We start from the raw sequence: 17,437 nt of genomic DNA on the forward strand, positions 1-17,437 counted from the left end.
ACCCGTATTTGGTCCGGCTTCTGGGGGTGGTAGACACCAAATGTTGGTAGGTACCAGCACTCTTGATCTTTCTTCAACGGTGGTGCTAGCTCTGCCTGGCCAGACTCAAACGTCTTCTGCATGAAGTCGATGTATTGTTTTTTCATGTCTGGCTTTCTTTCTAAAGTGCGACTCAGAGAAGACAAACGTTTTGCTGCTTGCTCTCTGTTATTTGGGAGATGACGCCTCGGGCTACGGAATGGTAACGGAGCTACCCAGCCGTTTGCATCATTCATGTAGACACTTCTATCCATGATCTCTAGAAATGTTTCATCTTCCATTGACAAGGCTACTTTCTCATCATCTTTGGTCCTTTGGAATACATTGACTCCAAGTTCATCTGTGTTGTCGTCCAGGAGGTTGAATTCTCTGGCGCATTGACTTTCTGTTTTCTTGTCCAATTGCTCTTTGACGTTGATTACACTGGCACATGGACTAAGAAAAGATGTTCGTCCATTTGGTAGAACATTGGTCCTGAAAACATTGATGGTGCTTGGCTTGTGGGCTCCCCCCAGACATACATCTCCAACAATAACCCAGCCAAGGTCGAGTTGTTGAGCATAGGGTGCATTGTCAAGTCCGTTGTGGTGTTTACGCACTTTATGTACACGTAGTATGTCCCTGCCGAGGAGAAGGAGAATGGCTGCTTCGGGATCGACAGGTGGGATTTTATCCACCAGTGCCTTGAGGTGTGGATAATGGCGTGCTATCTCAGGTGAGGGGATCTCAAGACGGTCGTCAGGCATCATATCACACTCAATGATGGTAGGAAGAGGGATTTGCGTGTCACCATCTATTGACTCCACAACAAGATTGCTTGCACGTCGCCCATATGCCTCCACTACCCCTGAACAAGTTTTAAGGGTGTATGGCGCAGCACCTGCTTCAATGCCAAAGGTGTCAAACAGTTCGGACTTGGCCAAGGACCGATTACTCTGTTCATCAAGGACAGCATATGCTTTTATGGCTCTTTCTCTTTGACCTGCAGGGTAAACTCTGACCAAACATATTTTAGCACAGGATCGTGAGCCAAATGAGTCCCCGCAGATTTCTGTGCATTTTGACATCACCTCTGGAGTCTCGTCATGTTGTTGCTCCCCGCCTTGATCTTCAGTAAAAGTGTAGCTCGCTGGATTCCATGGAGCTGGCCCTGGATGAAGTGCAGATGGGTGTCTGTTGCTGTTGCACTCATTGCACAGCACAGCTTTGTCACAGTCTTTGGCAAAGTGACTGGTTGAGGCGCAACACTTAAAACAGATGTGTTTCTCTTTCAGGTAAGCCTTTCTTTCATCCAAGGTTTTGTTGCGGAAGCCACGACATTTTCTTAAAGGATGGGGCTTACTATGTATTGGACACAGTCTATCTGGATCTTCAGCTGTTCTGCTCTGGGCACTTTGCTTGTATTCAGCTCCAGGTGAGACTTCGGTCTTCCTGGTGAACACAGATGGTTTCATAGGCTTCAGAGATTTATCCGTCCTGAGCGACCCAGCCATGGTGAGTTCTGAAAAACTAGGGTCATTTCGTGTCTTGGCTTGGTCTTGGATAAATTTCACAAATACGCTGAAGGGAGGATATTGAACCTTGTAGTTTTCTTTATATCTTGAACCAACTGAGATCCATTTTTCCATGAGATTGTAGGGGAGCTTTTGAGCGATGGGGTTCACTCCGCGAGATGTGTTAAGGTAAGATAGCCCAGGTAAGAAACCGTCTTTCAATGCTGAATCCAGCTCTTGCAATAGGTCTCCTAGCTCCCGCAGCTTCTGGTTGTCCTTGTTTGTGATATTTGGAAATTCTTCTACTTTCTTCAACAGAGCGTTCTCTATCATTTCAGCTGAGCCGTAGCTTTCCTCCAATCTCCGCCACACCATCTGAAGCCCCAAGCTGACATCATGGATATGGACTGAACGGATGCGTTTGGCCTGCTCTGCAGACTGTGGCCCGAGCCATTTGGTCAGTAGATCTATCTCCTCTCGTGCGGAAAGGTTCAGGTCAATAGTGGAGTTGATAAAAGAAGCTTTCCAGGCCCAGTAGTTCTCTGGCCTGTCGTCGAACTTGAGGAGTCCAGAGCTAACCACTTCTTTCCGTATAAGGTATTTGGCTAAGTCTGTCATGCCTGACTGATCACGTGGAGGCGCTGCAGCGTGCATGTAGTTAGTTTTACCTTCAGTGGGTGTGAAGTGAGTCTGGAGAGGACTGCGTTCTTCTTTAGGGAACTTTGGAGGACTGAAATCGCTTTGCTGTGCATAGGCTGTACTCACATGCTGGCGTTGTGCTGGTAATTCTTGGAATGAAGCGTAGGTGGCTTGGTCCAGTGTGTGAAAACCACAATTATCTGTATCACCTTTGTCCATTTTTGGTTGGTGCTCTGGTGTAGAGATGGGTTTCCGATCCACAAGTTGGGGCTGTTGTTGACCGTGGTCCCGAGAATGTTGTTGCACGTATTCACCAGTGCGTTGAGATGAGGGATAAGGAGCCATATTTGTGACATTCTGTCTGAGTGGTTCTTCGTCCTCATAAGCTGCCTCTAGAACATTAGCCTCAGTGTTAGCTGCTTCAGCAGCACCCTGCATTTTTAGTGCGTTCAGGTTAGCCTTTAACTCAGCTGCCCTACGTTTCTGTTCGGCTTCGATCTCTGCTTTTTTCTTAAATTCTTCAGCTTCTAATCTTGCCTGCTGGATAATCATGTCTGCTTCTTTTTGAGCATATGAAGCCTTGACTCGAGCAGCTTCAGCTCTAGCTCGTGCTCTGGCTGCGGAAGAGCTGTTTGTTGAAGCACGGCTAGAATGTGTTGAAGCACGGCTAGAATGTCTTGCACATGATGAGTGCTGAGACTGCCCATCTTGTGTGTCTGTTAGAGGATTTTCTTCTATTTGATCCTCCATGATAGATTATTGAATCTATGCTGAGCTGTATATTATGCAGTGTTTATGTCTCACTTTAATTGAAGACTGAAAGTTGAGTCTTTTTACTATTCTGCTCTCGCTCTCGGTTAGTTTAGCTTAGCAGATAGCTAACAAGAAGTTCAGGTTCCTTGAAATAAAGTCCAGGATACAGATAGAGTGTAGGCCTTTGTGATAAGGTTCCATTTACTTCAGATGATTTTTGTAAAACTGTAAAACATACAAAAAAGGACTTTACAATATATTCATATTCAACACTACTAGCATAAACAAATGAGCAGCCATGAACAAGGCTTTTAGGTCCCGCTAGCTTCAATGCTAACTTACAATGTATTCTTAATGTAAAATGCTGCCGCGATTAGCATCGCCAAATTTAAGTTAAAACTGAACACTCAGAAATTAAACAAACATAGTTGCTATGCCACACAAGTGATTTAGAAGCTTTAAACATAAATACTCACAGACTGAGACTTTCTCAGGACAACAAAGGAGAGAATTAACTGTATGCTGAGCTCTCTTGCTGGTTGCATCAAAACTAAACTAAGGTAACACAGGAGGGTCAAAAAACACAAAACACACATGCAATGCCTTTTGTAACCACCAGGTGTCTAAAGCAAAAAACTAATTGTGGGGGCAGAACAGTCACCATAAATACTCCCTGCCTATTATTAAAAAGGAGATAACATTCAATTATGTGAACAATTAATAGCACAGCCAGTGTAGGTGACTACATTCTCTGAAGAAAATGCTATGACTTACGCGCCCAAAGGTGCTAGAACGTTGCTCAAGCATTTTAACAAATGCTTGTCGGGATAAACCTGGTGCAGTGACTTTCAGCTCTTCGAATGTCTTAAAGACATCAATAGCGTACAATGTCTGAAAAACCACATTACCAGGCCAGTAACCACTGGCCTGTAGGTCTTTCAGTCCAGGAGTCCATGACGTTAAGCAGGACCTGCAGGTACTTGTAGGCAAGGACAGATCATATCGTCCTGTGGAAACAAGGGAATATAATATGTCCTAAATTTTTACACCAATTCAATTCGGTTCTCTCAATATACTGTGTGTAGTCGTTGCAGAATCATAGCCCAATGCTTCAATGATGGTATGCTTACCAGTACAAACAGTGATGTCTGCAGCATCACAACTGCATATGTTGCTGGGCCGAGCAACTGGTAACAGACGTGCTATAATGAAATACAAAGCAAAGAAATAAGGAGTACATCTCCAAAACAATATTTTATAATCTAAAATAATTTTAAAACTTTTCATACATACATACCTTGTTCAGATATTGTATGTGTCCCATCATCATTTAGCAATGCATAGCATGTAGGTGGAATCGCTGTATAAAAACCCTCAACCAGAGAGTCCCTATTGTGTAAAACCCAGCTCTGATGATGGAACACGTCACAGTCGTGCTTTGGCAGGCAGTCGCGACATCTTATTACAGCCTGTTCTATGTTGCAGTGGTCACAAAGCTCAAGCAAAGGTTTCTCTGCTGAGAGCATCAGATCCAATAGATGCGGCCTTGCAGTCTCCCATTTCTCAACGCGGACAGTGTCTGCCGCATCTGCCAGGTCCTAGGAACCGTCAAAGCTTCTAGTGAACAATCCAATGGATCTTCCATCAAGCTTTCCTTCAGCAACTGCAGCTTTAAGTCTAGGAGCAGAGCATGAAATTACTATCTTCAAAAGGTAAACTCACTCTTGATTTTGGGCTGCTTGTAGGGCTGCAGCTAACGATTATTTTGATAATTGATTAATCTGTTGATTATTTTCTCGATTATAATCGATTAGTGTTTTGGCCCGTAAAATGTCAGAAAATGGTGAAACATGTTGATCAATTTTCCAAAGCCCATGTTGACTTCCTCAAATGTATTTTTATGTCCAAAACACAAAGATATTTCAGTTTACTGTCATAATAGGATTGAAGAAACCAGAAAATATTCACATTTGAGACGCTGAAATCAGAGAATTTGGACATTTTTTATTAAATTACTTGAAACGATTAATCGATTATCAAAATAGTTGGCGATTATTTTAATAATCGATTAGTCGATTAATCTTTGCAGCTCTAGCTGCTTGTAGACAATCATGTCTGAATGCCGACATGTAAATGATAAACAAACCAATTTGAAATAAGAAAGCCAAACTAATGATATCAAATGGAAATTTCCAATAAACTATGATATCAAGACATGTTCATAGAGCTTAAAACCTACCAATTGTCTGCTACGCCTCTTCCACTTCTAATGCAGTAGCTTAAATATGACAAAAAGACAAGGACAGAACAAAAACAAATTACTAACATAAATTATAAGTTGCATGGTTGTTCAATTCTATTTATATACTGCCATTTTTAATACAACATTTACCAGATGATGTAAATAACTTTGTTTACTTTCTGTTGAAGTGGTGGCATCATCTTGATGGGTATCCTTTGGCTTTAAGTGAGAGGATGGCCGGGATCCTGTCATAAAATAAATCTTATGATCAGGCAATGATTAAATTGGTATCTCTACCTTTCAATGGCCATTAAAAACAGCCAAAGCCTCTTTTACATGAATCTAGTTACCATTTCAACTTTAATGTGGTGTGATATTGTAATGTAAGGAACTACAGTAACACTTAGAAAAGGAATTTAAATATCATTAGCCATCAATTTGAGAGAACTGGAGACTTTATGAACCTCAGACGGATGCGCAGACTCATTGAATCAGGAGAAGTCACACTAACCTCCATAAGATGTCTGTTTCTCAGCCAATAAGCGCACATCCTTCTCAGTGTGTTTTATTTTATTTTTTGACTTTTTCTTTATATGTCCATGCTTTTTCCCCTGCTCACCTGATTCTTTCCTCTAAAATGAAAACATAATTGAAACATTTAGTAGTGTTAGGTTACAGTTGCTATCTGAGGAGACATTACAGTGCTAAACAAAATTGCATATATGAAAAATATTTAGAAAATAATATTGTGGCACTGTACTTTAAAAACGTGTCTTGCTAGTTTCACAAGAGTTACTAATTTATTCAAATGACATGTCTAAGCAACTGCAGTGAAAGATTAAATGCAGACAACATCGGTCTATAATATAAAGTAACTAGCGTGTGTTTTAATTAAAATTAGGTGGGTTGTCGGAAAGTCTAATATCAATACTACATATAACATTACATAAATAAAAACATACAGGTACATTTGAAAGAACATTCGCTCTACTTTACCTTGTGGTTACTGTCACTACACGATCTCTGAGGAGCCTGCACGATATGAGGACCGCATGCGCAGAACGGCCGCCATCTTGGAAAGCCCGCAGTCGCCTAGGCAACGCACGTCAGCGTCCTCACCCCCGCCCCCTCATAAAGTTCTCCGTGAGCACAAGCACGCACACACACACAAAGTCCGTGGCTTAGCCGCCCCGTAACTGAATTTAATTCCAACACGTAATCAGTAGCATGATTAACTGTTCTATCTTCATAACAAACTAAATGTCATGCAAATTGGTTCAGAATTGAGCGAGTTACAGTCTGTTTTTAGTGCAGTCTGTGGCTCTCCAAAACACTTTGAGCTAAGCGGGCTGTCAATGATGGCGGCCATTTTGCGCACGCGCACCTCATATCGTGCAGGCTCCTCAGATCGTGTATGACAGTTACAACTGACTGACGCAGACGCATTGTCATATAAACACAATACGACACGCCCCTTCTCAGTCGCGGGAAACGGGGCAGCCATGTTGTTTAGGTTGTAGGCCTAGTTTTAAAAATTAAAAGTAGAAAATTAAAAAGTGATAGTACTGTGAGGTGTTTCGTGTGATGCTTTACACATTCATGTAATCAGATTTGATAGATTATCAAGAGTATGAGAAATATTCTGTTCAAAATCAAGCGGTTTAAGTGAAGAAAAATGTAAAATGGCATGTCACATTTCAAACAGTCTGTTCAATGTGCTTCAAACACAACAAATACAATTGACATAAATGGATATTTGAGTGTAGGCCTAGGGCCTATAAAAAATAGTGATTCATGAAAACATTGCCTAATTAATTCCCTGCCACCACCAACATAAAATAATGTAGGATTATTTCAACATGCCACATTTGAAAGGAGTTACAGAATTTGTGAGTCAAGCAGAAAGTCACAGGTCATAATGACCTTACAGATTGCAACAACAGCAGGTGTTGCAAACACAGTAGAAAACAGGAACAATATTACAACATATCTGCAACAAATAGAACTAGGCTACTATAATCTATTAGAAGCAGCCAGTTGCTAATATGGTCAGGTATTGGAGAGACTCGTACACGCATACACACACATGCACACTCTCACACACACATGCACACACAGACACAGACACACACACAGGCGTGCACCCACACACACACAGACACAGGATGATCTGCATAAAAGGCCAATGGCTTTTCACTGAAAGGAAGCGCTCTACAGGCAGTCCTGCTGCCTGTTTTCCAGAGGCCCGAGGTATGGCTTTTGGGTTCGGCTCCACTTCACCGAGGTTAAGGCTAGACTAGAATTATGGTTAAAGATCTGAGAGGTAGCCTATCTTTTGTAATGTATAGGTTAAACATCTGTATTGGTATTAGGAGCTGTGTCTGCTCACTTGTAACTTGAGACTGATGGCAAACTTCAATAAAGAAACCTGATGAGACCAGAACCACTATCTTCCCGAGTCTCTCTCTGCACGTGTCTCCTTTAGTTATAGATGATGATGGAATCAAAAAGGCCCTCTCGGCCACTACCTGATTCCACTTCAATAACACCCCCTCCATAATTGCGGAAAGATTTAGGCCTATTCAAATCTACAGCTCTAACTGCTCCTGGATGATGGTTTCACTCTTCTTTGTTCTGGTTCGGTTTTTTTTGTGGAAATAGCGACCAAAATAAGTCACTTTTACGTATTGCAATCCCTCTGACCATACAGGTCATTATTACCATGTGCTTGTGGTTCGGTCGGACACAAAAGCCCTTGCATTTCATTAGGAAAATGAGCTTCCAAGTACGCTGAAATAACAACTTTGTTTTTCAAGTATTCAAACATGATGACTTTGTTTTCAAACAGACCAAGAGAACCAACAGAAAAAACAGTTTGAACTTGAAAGGCCTCAGACTTGCCTGTATGTCACCACCATACAATCAGAATAGAACTAAACAAGTGTTGAAAGATTGTCAACTTAATGAATAGCATACAGTAGGTCAGTTTGAAGATGTGACCGAAATGGGCAACATTCAGGGCATTATGGCCGGAAGCTTGCCTCAAAAGAAAGATATTGCATGCCGAAACTGCTTTGGTTGTATACATGATTTTTCGTTCTTTTCTTCCAATTAATATTAATAATACCATTACACCTATTGCCTGTTTTATGTCTCTACCTCTTAAACAAAGTTCAGAAACATTTCTAGACACTGAGGTCAACTAGCCTATACAAAACAGATCTCATCTCCCAACCGTCTCCCTGGACATTAAGTTATTGTTAACTCGGCTCAGATGCTAAACACTGATATGCTTGGAGCCTGTAAGCCTGGTAGACTAACAGAGATTGCAGAGAATGTGTGCTGAGGACAGGCAGTGTGACAAGATTGACTGATTTGTGTTAACATGTCCCCAAACAAGAGAACAGAGGATAAGGCCTCACTGAAAGTATTGTAACTATGAAATGTGCCAAATCATAGGTGTATCGTATAGCCTATTATTTTATATCCACTTAAAACCTAAATTATGCTGTTCATCATAACTAACTAGTTTGAAACAAACATTTTGATAAATGGAAATTATTATGGAATAAACCTTTTATTTTGAAGGGGTGTTTTCCATTTCTTTGCGCGCGCCTAAATCCATGGACATATAAAGAAATCGCGCGAAGCCCATTGGAAGTTGACCATCGACTGGAAAGCCGCAAGGAGAAAGTGAGTATGATAAATATGCCTATTGAATAATGTATTAAGAAATATTTAATTTTAGTCGTGCATGATTGATTTAACATGGAGGATACCATTCCTACATATTTATTAGGCTACTGCTCTGGTTGTAGGCTTTACACAGTAGCCTATACCAATTAATTAATTAATTAATCAGGTATCTCGCGCTGGCTCTCTGTAGCCTATATTAATAATAATGTGTTACTGTTTTTTAGATATGCCCGGTAGCGTCCACAAAGACTGTGTTGGCTGTCACGCCAAAAAAGCTCGACAAAAGTTCCAGGCGGAAAAGGAGGCCTGGAAGGAAAAAAAAAGAAGTGGAACAACGGGAGCAAACAACATGATCAGGCCCACAAGATGGTAAGTAGAATGCAATGATAATAAGTTGTAATGATATTCTCTGTCTTTCATAAATGTATAGGCCTAATGAATCCGTGTATAATCCGTGTATCTTCCGTTCAATCCATATCCGTTTGGAAATCAAAACACGATAAACGAAAAGTTAACTGTTTTTTTAAATAGGCTACTCATCCTCTCATCTACATTATTTATACTAAAAACACGTTTTTCTCTATTTTTAATCTCAATTAATGACCAGGTTATCAAATGTGAGAATAATGTCCTAAATGTTGATTTTGAAAAATACATGTTTCAATTTAGTGGTCGAGGCTCCGGTGTCGTGCGAAAGTGTGTGTGTGTGTGTGTGTGTGTGTGTGTGTGTGTGTATGCGCGCGCGCCCAGAGGCGAATTTAGCCAGTACGCCAAGGTAGGCAATTGCCTTGGGTCTCATGGTCATCTAATACATGTTTGTTTTACTCTCCATTCATTAATCACCGAGGGACACATCCTACATTATTGATAATGTTATTGATCAATAACATTATCAATGTTATTGATACTCACATGATCAGCTGAGGCATGAGCCCCAGTGCAGACAGCTGCATATGAAAGCATATTTATTGGTTAGGTCCACGAGTGAACAGCTGTTTGTCTGTCACTGTTTAGATCAAGGCATGATCTAAACAGTGACAGACAAACAGCTGTTGATCCAGATCAAAACGGGACAAACCACCAAACATTTAGCATCTTTATAGAAAGGGGAAACATATTTTGTCTGGCTGCCAAAGGCTGCTATGTCACTGTCTGTCATAGGCTACCATCAACAGCCTTATTTTACAAAAGCTCAATTCAGATAATTAATAAACGTGGAAATAATATAGGCCTAGCCTAGACAAGACACACACACACACACACACACACACACACACACACGTAGCCTATGCACACGCAAACACTCAAAAGGGGCTTTTTAAAGCGCCCCACTTTGACTCAGCAAGTGAAGTTAAGACAAAAAAAGGAAAAAAGGGAGACAGAGACGACGATAGATGCAATTTTCTTTTGTGGACCAATAAATATGCTTTCATATGCAGCTGTCTGCACTGGGGCTCATGCCTCAGCTGATCATGTGAGTATCAATAACATTATCAATAATGTAGGATGTGTCCTTCAGTTCCCAGTGCGATGCTGACGTCCGCACGTAATCGGTGATTAATGAATGAAGAGTAAAACAAACATTTATTAGATGATTATGAGACCCAAGGCAATTGTCTACCTTTGCGTAATGTCTTAGTTTGCCTCTAGGATTGCGCGCACGCACTCACGCACTTCTTATCGGAGGTAACTGTCGCATGACACCGGAACCTCGACCACTAAATTGAAACATGTATTTTTCATATGGATTGAACGGAAGATACACATATTTTTTCTCTATTTTTAATCACAATTCATGAGCCGGATATCAAATATCAGAATAATGGCCTAAATGATGATTTTTAAAAATAGCCTACATGTTGCAATTTAGTGGCCGAGCTTCCAGTGCCGTGCCAAAGTTACCTCCGATAAGAAGTGCGTGCGTGTGTGTGTGTGTGTGGGGTGGGGGGGGTGGGGGGGGTGGGGGGGGGGGGGGGGGGGGCGTTTGTATGCGTGTGTTTGTGTGTCTGTGTGTGCGTGCGCAGAGGTGAACTTAGCCATTATGCAAAGGTAGGCAATTGCCTTGGGTCCCGGACTACCACGGGTCTCATAATCATCAAATAAATGTTTTTTTTACTCTTCACTTATATTTAAATTGTTTATACTGTATATAGCTCTGTTTTTTTTATTTAGTTTTTTTCTATGTTGGTTTTAATGAAAAAAACAAATTAACTGATATAACCCTGACCGACTTGGCCTACTGAAGTGAATATTAATAAAAAGATCTCTAATAGGTATCATATATACTATCACAAATTGATTTTTATCGATGAAGAGACTTTTAATGATAACTGAGTACCTCGTTTCGTACCCTGTCTAGTGTATATATAGTCCTGTGTCTATGTATTCCTTGCCTTTTTGCCTTATGGCATTTTTTGTAATTTTTGAAGAGAATAAATGATCCTTTACCCGAAACTGTCTGCATTTGTGTCCTAACTGCCTGCCTGTCATTGCTAACTATTTGCTCACCAAAACTCAGTAGATAATGGATTTTAATTTTAATAAAGTTTTTTTAATGTTTTTTCAGTTGGACCGTTTAGCTGGCTTGGGCTACCTCCCAATTCTCATTTTGGGGAAGGAGGTTGGGGCGACGGTGGTGGCTGACATTAAGTACAGCCTTGATTTTCAGCTGCCACCCTCCCTTGAGCACAGTCTCAAAGACGCCGTTGAGACCATTTTAAGAAGTAAGTATTACTCTGCTACTATTCAAAGTTTTATTTATTTATTACTGATACACAACAAAGGTTTGCCCAAAATTATCCAATACATGAAGGGCTACTGTTTAATACTTTTATTACAGATGTATGAAATTTGTAATTACGTATTTGTTCAAGGAATATTTTTGATGTTTTGTGTTTTATTAGAAAATTCTTCTCATAAGGGCACACAATTGGGCACCGTTGTCTTTTGATGCAACATTTGAAAAATATTTTTGTTTCTAAAACAGACCACAAAGATACTTGTTTTAATATATTTTATTATTTTCTTTGTCCCAGTTTATGTGAAAAAGCACAAAGTTGGCAGCTCTGCCAGTTGCTCAAGGGAGGGTGGCAGCTCCTGCACCTCAGCCATCACCGCCGCCCCCGCTGCCTCCGCCATAGCCCCCCCCGCCGCCATAGCCCCCCCCGCCACAGCCCCCCCCGCCGCCACAGCCCCCGCCGCCACAGCCCCCCCCGCCGCCACAGCCCCCGCCACCATAGCCCCCCCCGCCATAGCCCCCGCCGCCACAGCCCCCCCCGCCGCCATAGCCCCCGCCGCCACAGCCCCCCCCCCCCCCGCCATAGCCCCCCCCCGCCATAGCCCCCGCCGCCACAGCCCCCGCCACCATAGCCCCCGCCGCCATCGCCTCTGCCGCCTCATCCATGGCCCCTGCTGCAGTCTCCGCCGGCCCCGGCGGAGACTGCAGCGACTGCAAGAAGAGAGCAGAGGAAGGACTTTTCCCCTTCAAAAAAATTTTGCAGAGGAAAAATAAGAGAGTAAGTAAATGTATGCCCTGCCGGAAATGTCTGTTTAATCATGATAGATTTAAGATTTAATTTATTGTCATTTCAGACGTACTTTCATACAAAAATTTAATAAAACGCAGTTTCTCACCAGCGCATACAGAGTTAAAAAAAGCAGTTTTCTGGCTGTCAGACTGTAACCATGTAAATAGGGGGGGGGGGCATAGTGCATTAAGGATCCTTACAGCCTGTGGAAAGAAGCTGTTCATCATCCCAGCTAGATCTGCAGTGGATGCTCCTGTATCTCCTCCCTGATGGCAGGAGGGAGAACAGGCTATGAGAGGGGTGGTGAGGGTCTTTAATGGTGGCGGTAGCTCTGCGGGTGCAGCGTTGCTGGTTGGCCACCATCAGCAAAGGGAGAAGGGCACCAATAATCCTGCTGGTCATCTTCACTATCCTGTTTAGGAAGTAAGGCTGTAGGTCAGGATATGCTCAGCGGTGTATGATGTGGTTTTCCAGCCCCCTGAAGTCGAGCCCCCATCTCTTTGGTTTTCTCCACATTGAGTTTGAGGTTGTGGGACCTGCAAAACCTTGTGAGCTGCTCCACCTCTGTCCTGTATACAGACTCATGGTTGTGCCTGACAAGACCCACCACTATTGTGTTGTCTGCAAACTTGATGACATGGTTGGTGCTGAATCTGGCTGTGCAGTTGTGGGCGAGCAGGCTGAAGAACAGGGGGCTTCAGACTTCATCATTGGGGTGATCCTGTGCTTACTGCTATTGTTTGTGATGTTTGGCTGCCCAACTTTACAATGTCTGCTGCTGTGTCAGGAAGTCCAGGACCCAGTTGCAGGTGCCAGTGTCCACCTCAAGCAGTCTCAGCAATTCCACCAGCTGTAGTGGAATGATTTTATTAAATGCTGAGCTGAAATCGATTAAGAGGATTCTGGCGTTGGTGTCTTTCGTTTCTAGGTGTGACAACATGGCATTTAATTGTTGATAACTAATGAGCTAAACAATTTAGGATGCGTCTTTGGACCTGTTTTGATGAAATAATATTTAGTGGGGAGGAAAAGGTAATGTCCGAGCCCTTTTTTTATGAATGGATTTGTCAAACTTTGAGACATTTCACTAATGACCTTGCTCTGTAGTCTGACAGCAGTAAAAAAGGCTATTTGTAATTTGAGAGCTCTGGTTTCAATACACCTTTGATACACCAATATGTAACTAAGTGGCTATGTTCTGTATGTAGCCATTCCAGTGTGAGAGGAATGATCAGAGCTGTAACTGGTTAAGGTTTAAGCACACTACAGAATGGCTGAATCTCTTTTACTCTGAAAACAAAATTAGTAATTTCCTTTTTTCTTTCTTTTTTTATTCCAGGTCCGTGTGGAGTGGCAACCATGTGGGACATGGTATGTTCTTTCCAATAGTTTCTTAATAGAAATGTCTTAGGATGTCAATTATTAAAATGGTGGTGGAATAATGTACTTCGGGCTGAGAAGGTTCCTACTTTATTGTTTTATTGGTGCCTTTAAATAGAACTTGTCCACTTCTAGGTTTAGAGAGCTCTGAACTTTAAAAAAATACCTAATAGATTGTTGTAAAAACATGATAACCAAGATCCCATTCTAAGAAAGCATTATTCATTACCACTTTCATAGCAATATCTATTATTCCTTCACAACATGGTTCTCTTACAGAATGCTAATAATTTAAGCTGCCTCAAGCAAGCCCATTTAAGGGTAAATAATATGACACATTTGGATCTCCAAATACATAAACAGGTTAACCAAGTGAATGATATTCACTGCCTCTTTTGGGAAAAATTAACTTATGGTCTCGTCTCTGTTGCCTCCAGTACACTATTCGCGCTTTTCCACCGCACCTGTAGCTCGACTCAGCTCAACTTGGTTTGGTAGGAGCACGGGTCGTTTTCCACTGCAAATAGATAGTTCCTGAACGTGGGCGGGGTCGTCATACAAAGGGGCAGAAAGCCTACTCCGGAGTCAAGTAGCAAAGCAGAAATTACGAGCAGTTGTTGTGCTATTAACTGAACCAACCGCCAAAGATACGGATGGAAAATGTTTAAGAAATACCCCCCTTGTAACTGTTTACGAAAAGGAGTAGAAGTATATTGCGACGGGCCATTAAAAGGGAGGATTGGTGTCTTGATGTGTGACTGCCACACAGTCAGCTGTAGGGATGCGACACGTACATCCCTATGCACGTAAACACAGGCATCATAAAGTTGACTTTTTTGTGCTTGTTTCAGGATACGTGTTTTCAAATGCAAGCCATGTCTCAGCCTGAATTTTTTTATTGAGGTAATCAGTGCAGTTCCAGGCTTGTAATGTAATCGCTCGCTATCATTTCTGTCCCAGCCGGCTACTATAGGGTATATAGCTAATAGCTGCCCTACATGTCTCCTCTCGTGCCGTGTACAGTATGTTTAAAGTAACATCCCAAACAACCAACACAACTGGGTGAGCTTAGCGACTATATGGACATTTCATTAAGTTTTTTAGGATCTGTGATGCAAATCAAATGAAACATAGCCAGAGAAGGCTGCACGTGGCGAGACAAAATACACTCAAAGTCCCGGAGAGTTTGGGAGTATATACTTCAGAATGGAGCCGGTAGTCTCTGGCCAATCACTGGCCGGCTGTCTGCGGACGTCACCTTTTAGCATCGGCTCAGCTCGCTTGGAACCTAAAGCGAGGCGATACCAAAAAAGCAGAGTTGAGTTGAGCTGATACCACACAGTGGAAAAGCGCCATATGTTAGCCTTTGAGTGACAATCCAGCTGCTTAATGATGGCAGATGATTATGATTATTATTTTAAACTAATAAGATGTTTTTCATTTGAGTAGTTTTCCTCTTTACAAAACATACAGGCTATTGTTTTGTAAAGAGGAACACATAAATTACAGGATAAGGAGAACAAGTAAATGGCAAAATCAAGAATCTAATTGTATGGCAATTTCATGATGAATCCCACCTGTAAATACTGCTATACCATAATTTCTCTCCTCTGTTCAACAGCAAAAAAGAATGGAGTCCCACCTGGGAGCCGCAGTCCATCCTGGGACGGAAATAGAGTTTTTTTTTTTTTTTCTGTTCCAGTTTGTTTAAATAAATCATTGTACCAATAATGAATTGAATCTTTTTTTCATCCTAGCATTCTTGATATCTTTACTCGTAAACCCAATGTATTGCTGAAGATTGTGTATTCCACCTCGACCTTATTTTCCAGAAGGTTTGCAAGTGTAGGCCTACATCCTTTAGCGTCAGTTAATATCATAACATACAGTTGATATACCAATATGTTAAGAAATAGAGTAACAGAAAGCATAAACCTGATCCATTCCTCATCCCCACGGATCCTTCGTTAAATCTAGTCTACTGCACATTGCATCTTATTAAATGAGCGATTCATCTTGTTGTTTATTTTATGGTCACTTGTGAATAAAAATGTACATTTCATTGTCAAAACAAATCTCATTGAGGTCCACCTCACACCTTGGGTGTCATTACCACGGCGGCACTCGTGGAGGCGCTGTTCAGTCTGGCGCCAGGCTATGATATATATATGGGTAAGTTTGTGAATGATTGTAACTTGGGAGGCTTCGGGTTTGACTATTTCCTTTGCAAGAACATGAATAAAAATTAAGAATAGTGTCAAAATAGTGTCTTGTTGAAATCCAGTGTCTCGTGTCAGCTGTGTACCTGTCAAACCTTACTTGTGGTGACGTCATGCGCCAGCGTCGTTATGGCAACGCGTGCCGTCGGCTTTCACAGTTAAATAAGTGAAATACTTTAGCGAACTCTTAAGGTGATTAAGCTTCATCTGAGCGTTTTTATTTTTTGCAAGACATTGGTTTACAAAGTCCCAAGAATGCAGAAGTTAGGCATCAATAATAAAGTCAAAAGTAAAAGTAATCTGGTCATTAAAATGTCACACAACTCGATCACAACCACTCGTTTTTCATCAAGGCACATTAAGGAGATAGCATATAATTATATAATGTAAAAAATAATTAGAAGCACATATTTTACATAGGCCTATACAAATGTCTAAAAACAACAACAAAACAGTAACTCATCCGAGCGTCAGTAAGCCTATATCGTTGTGTACTTCCGGGTTTGAAAAGGTCGTAAAATGAGTATTTAAAAAGTAGCCTAGATAGATTTAACACCCAAATCACAATTTATTATCTAGGCTACGTCCCCATGCTGCTGTGGTAATAAAAATGGGTTGGGAAGCATGAAAAAGTCGTCTTTTATGTGTGTATCAGATAGCCTACGTAGGCTAATATATGACACATTTGTGTCACCATGGCAACGCGTGGGCATTACGGTGAAACGTCGGTTCACAACATTGTATGACGTCGATTCAGAACATTTTGCTGGCAGGACCGAGCTATCCGCGTAACATCTAAACTAAAGCTAATATGCATTCGCTGAATCAAGATTGTGAAGATAAAGTACACATTTCTCGCTAAAAGTGTTATCAAAAAACCTTAAGATACAGAAACGGCCGTAAAATTCAGCTTTTTACACGGCCTGCCGCCATCTTTCTTCTGTGCTGAAATTGAAAACTTGAAAGTCACGTGGTGCGGGCGCAGTGTCCACTTTTTACAATGGAACGTCGATTCAGAACGTCGAAACGTTGTCTGACCTACGTAAATCGTGGTTTGCGGAAGAGTACTCTGCGGACGTTTTCCTCTGGAGACTGGGTTGTAAGTTTAGTCTTCTTAAACATATTTTAATGTAATATTACACGACATATGTTTTATTTTAATGTCATACACATTGTAGAAAAGCCATCATGCCAAGGAAATACACCAGGAAGACGACCTGGGGCAACCACACGGAAAGAGCACCTTCTCATCTTTCCCTGTAACCTTCAGGGCTGGAATGTAGAGTAGGCCTAGTTGTAGAGTATGACAGGCTGATGTTATAATCCAGATGGGTCTTCTCCTGTGTTCTGAGTCCCAGGCTGTTCTCGCTGGTTCTGATTTTCCTATGCTTTGACCCCCAGACATTAGCTGGCTCTAAGGGTCCTGTGTTCTGACCCCCAGACTGTGTT

At 41.6% G+C, this 17,437-nt stretch overlaps 1 long non-coding RNA gene across 1 annotated transcript; it reads right to left on the minus strand.

The window, feature by feature from the left end:
- Nucleotides 1-3,703: 3,703 nt before the first annotated feature.
- On the minus strand, nt 3,704-4,473 carry LOC307267896. Its single transcript, XR_013845422.1, has 3 exons — nt 4,222-4,473; nt 4,055-4,126; nt 3,704-3,931 (listed from the first exon to the last, which is right to left on the minus strand). It is a non-coding gene; the product is annotated as an uncharacterized lncRNA (long non-coding RNA).
- Between the last annotated feature and the right edge of the window lie 12,964 nt (nt 4,474-17,437).

The sequence above is a fragment of the Ammodytes marinus genome, assembly GCF_949987685.1.
Source record: "Ammodytes marinus genome assembly, chromosome: 21".
In the NCBI taxonomy this organism is placed as follows: Eukaryota; Metazoa; Chordata; class Actinopteri; order Uranoscopiformes; family Ammodytidae; genus Ammodytes; species Ammodytes marinus.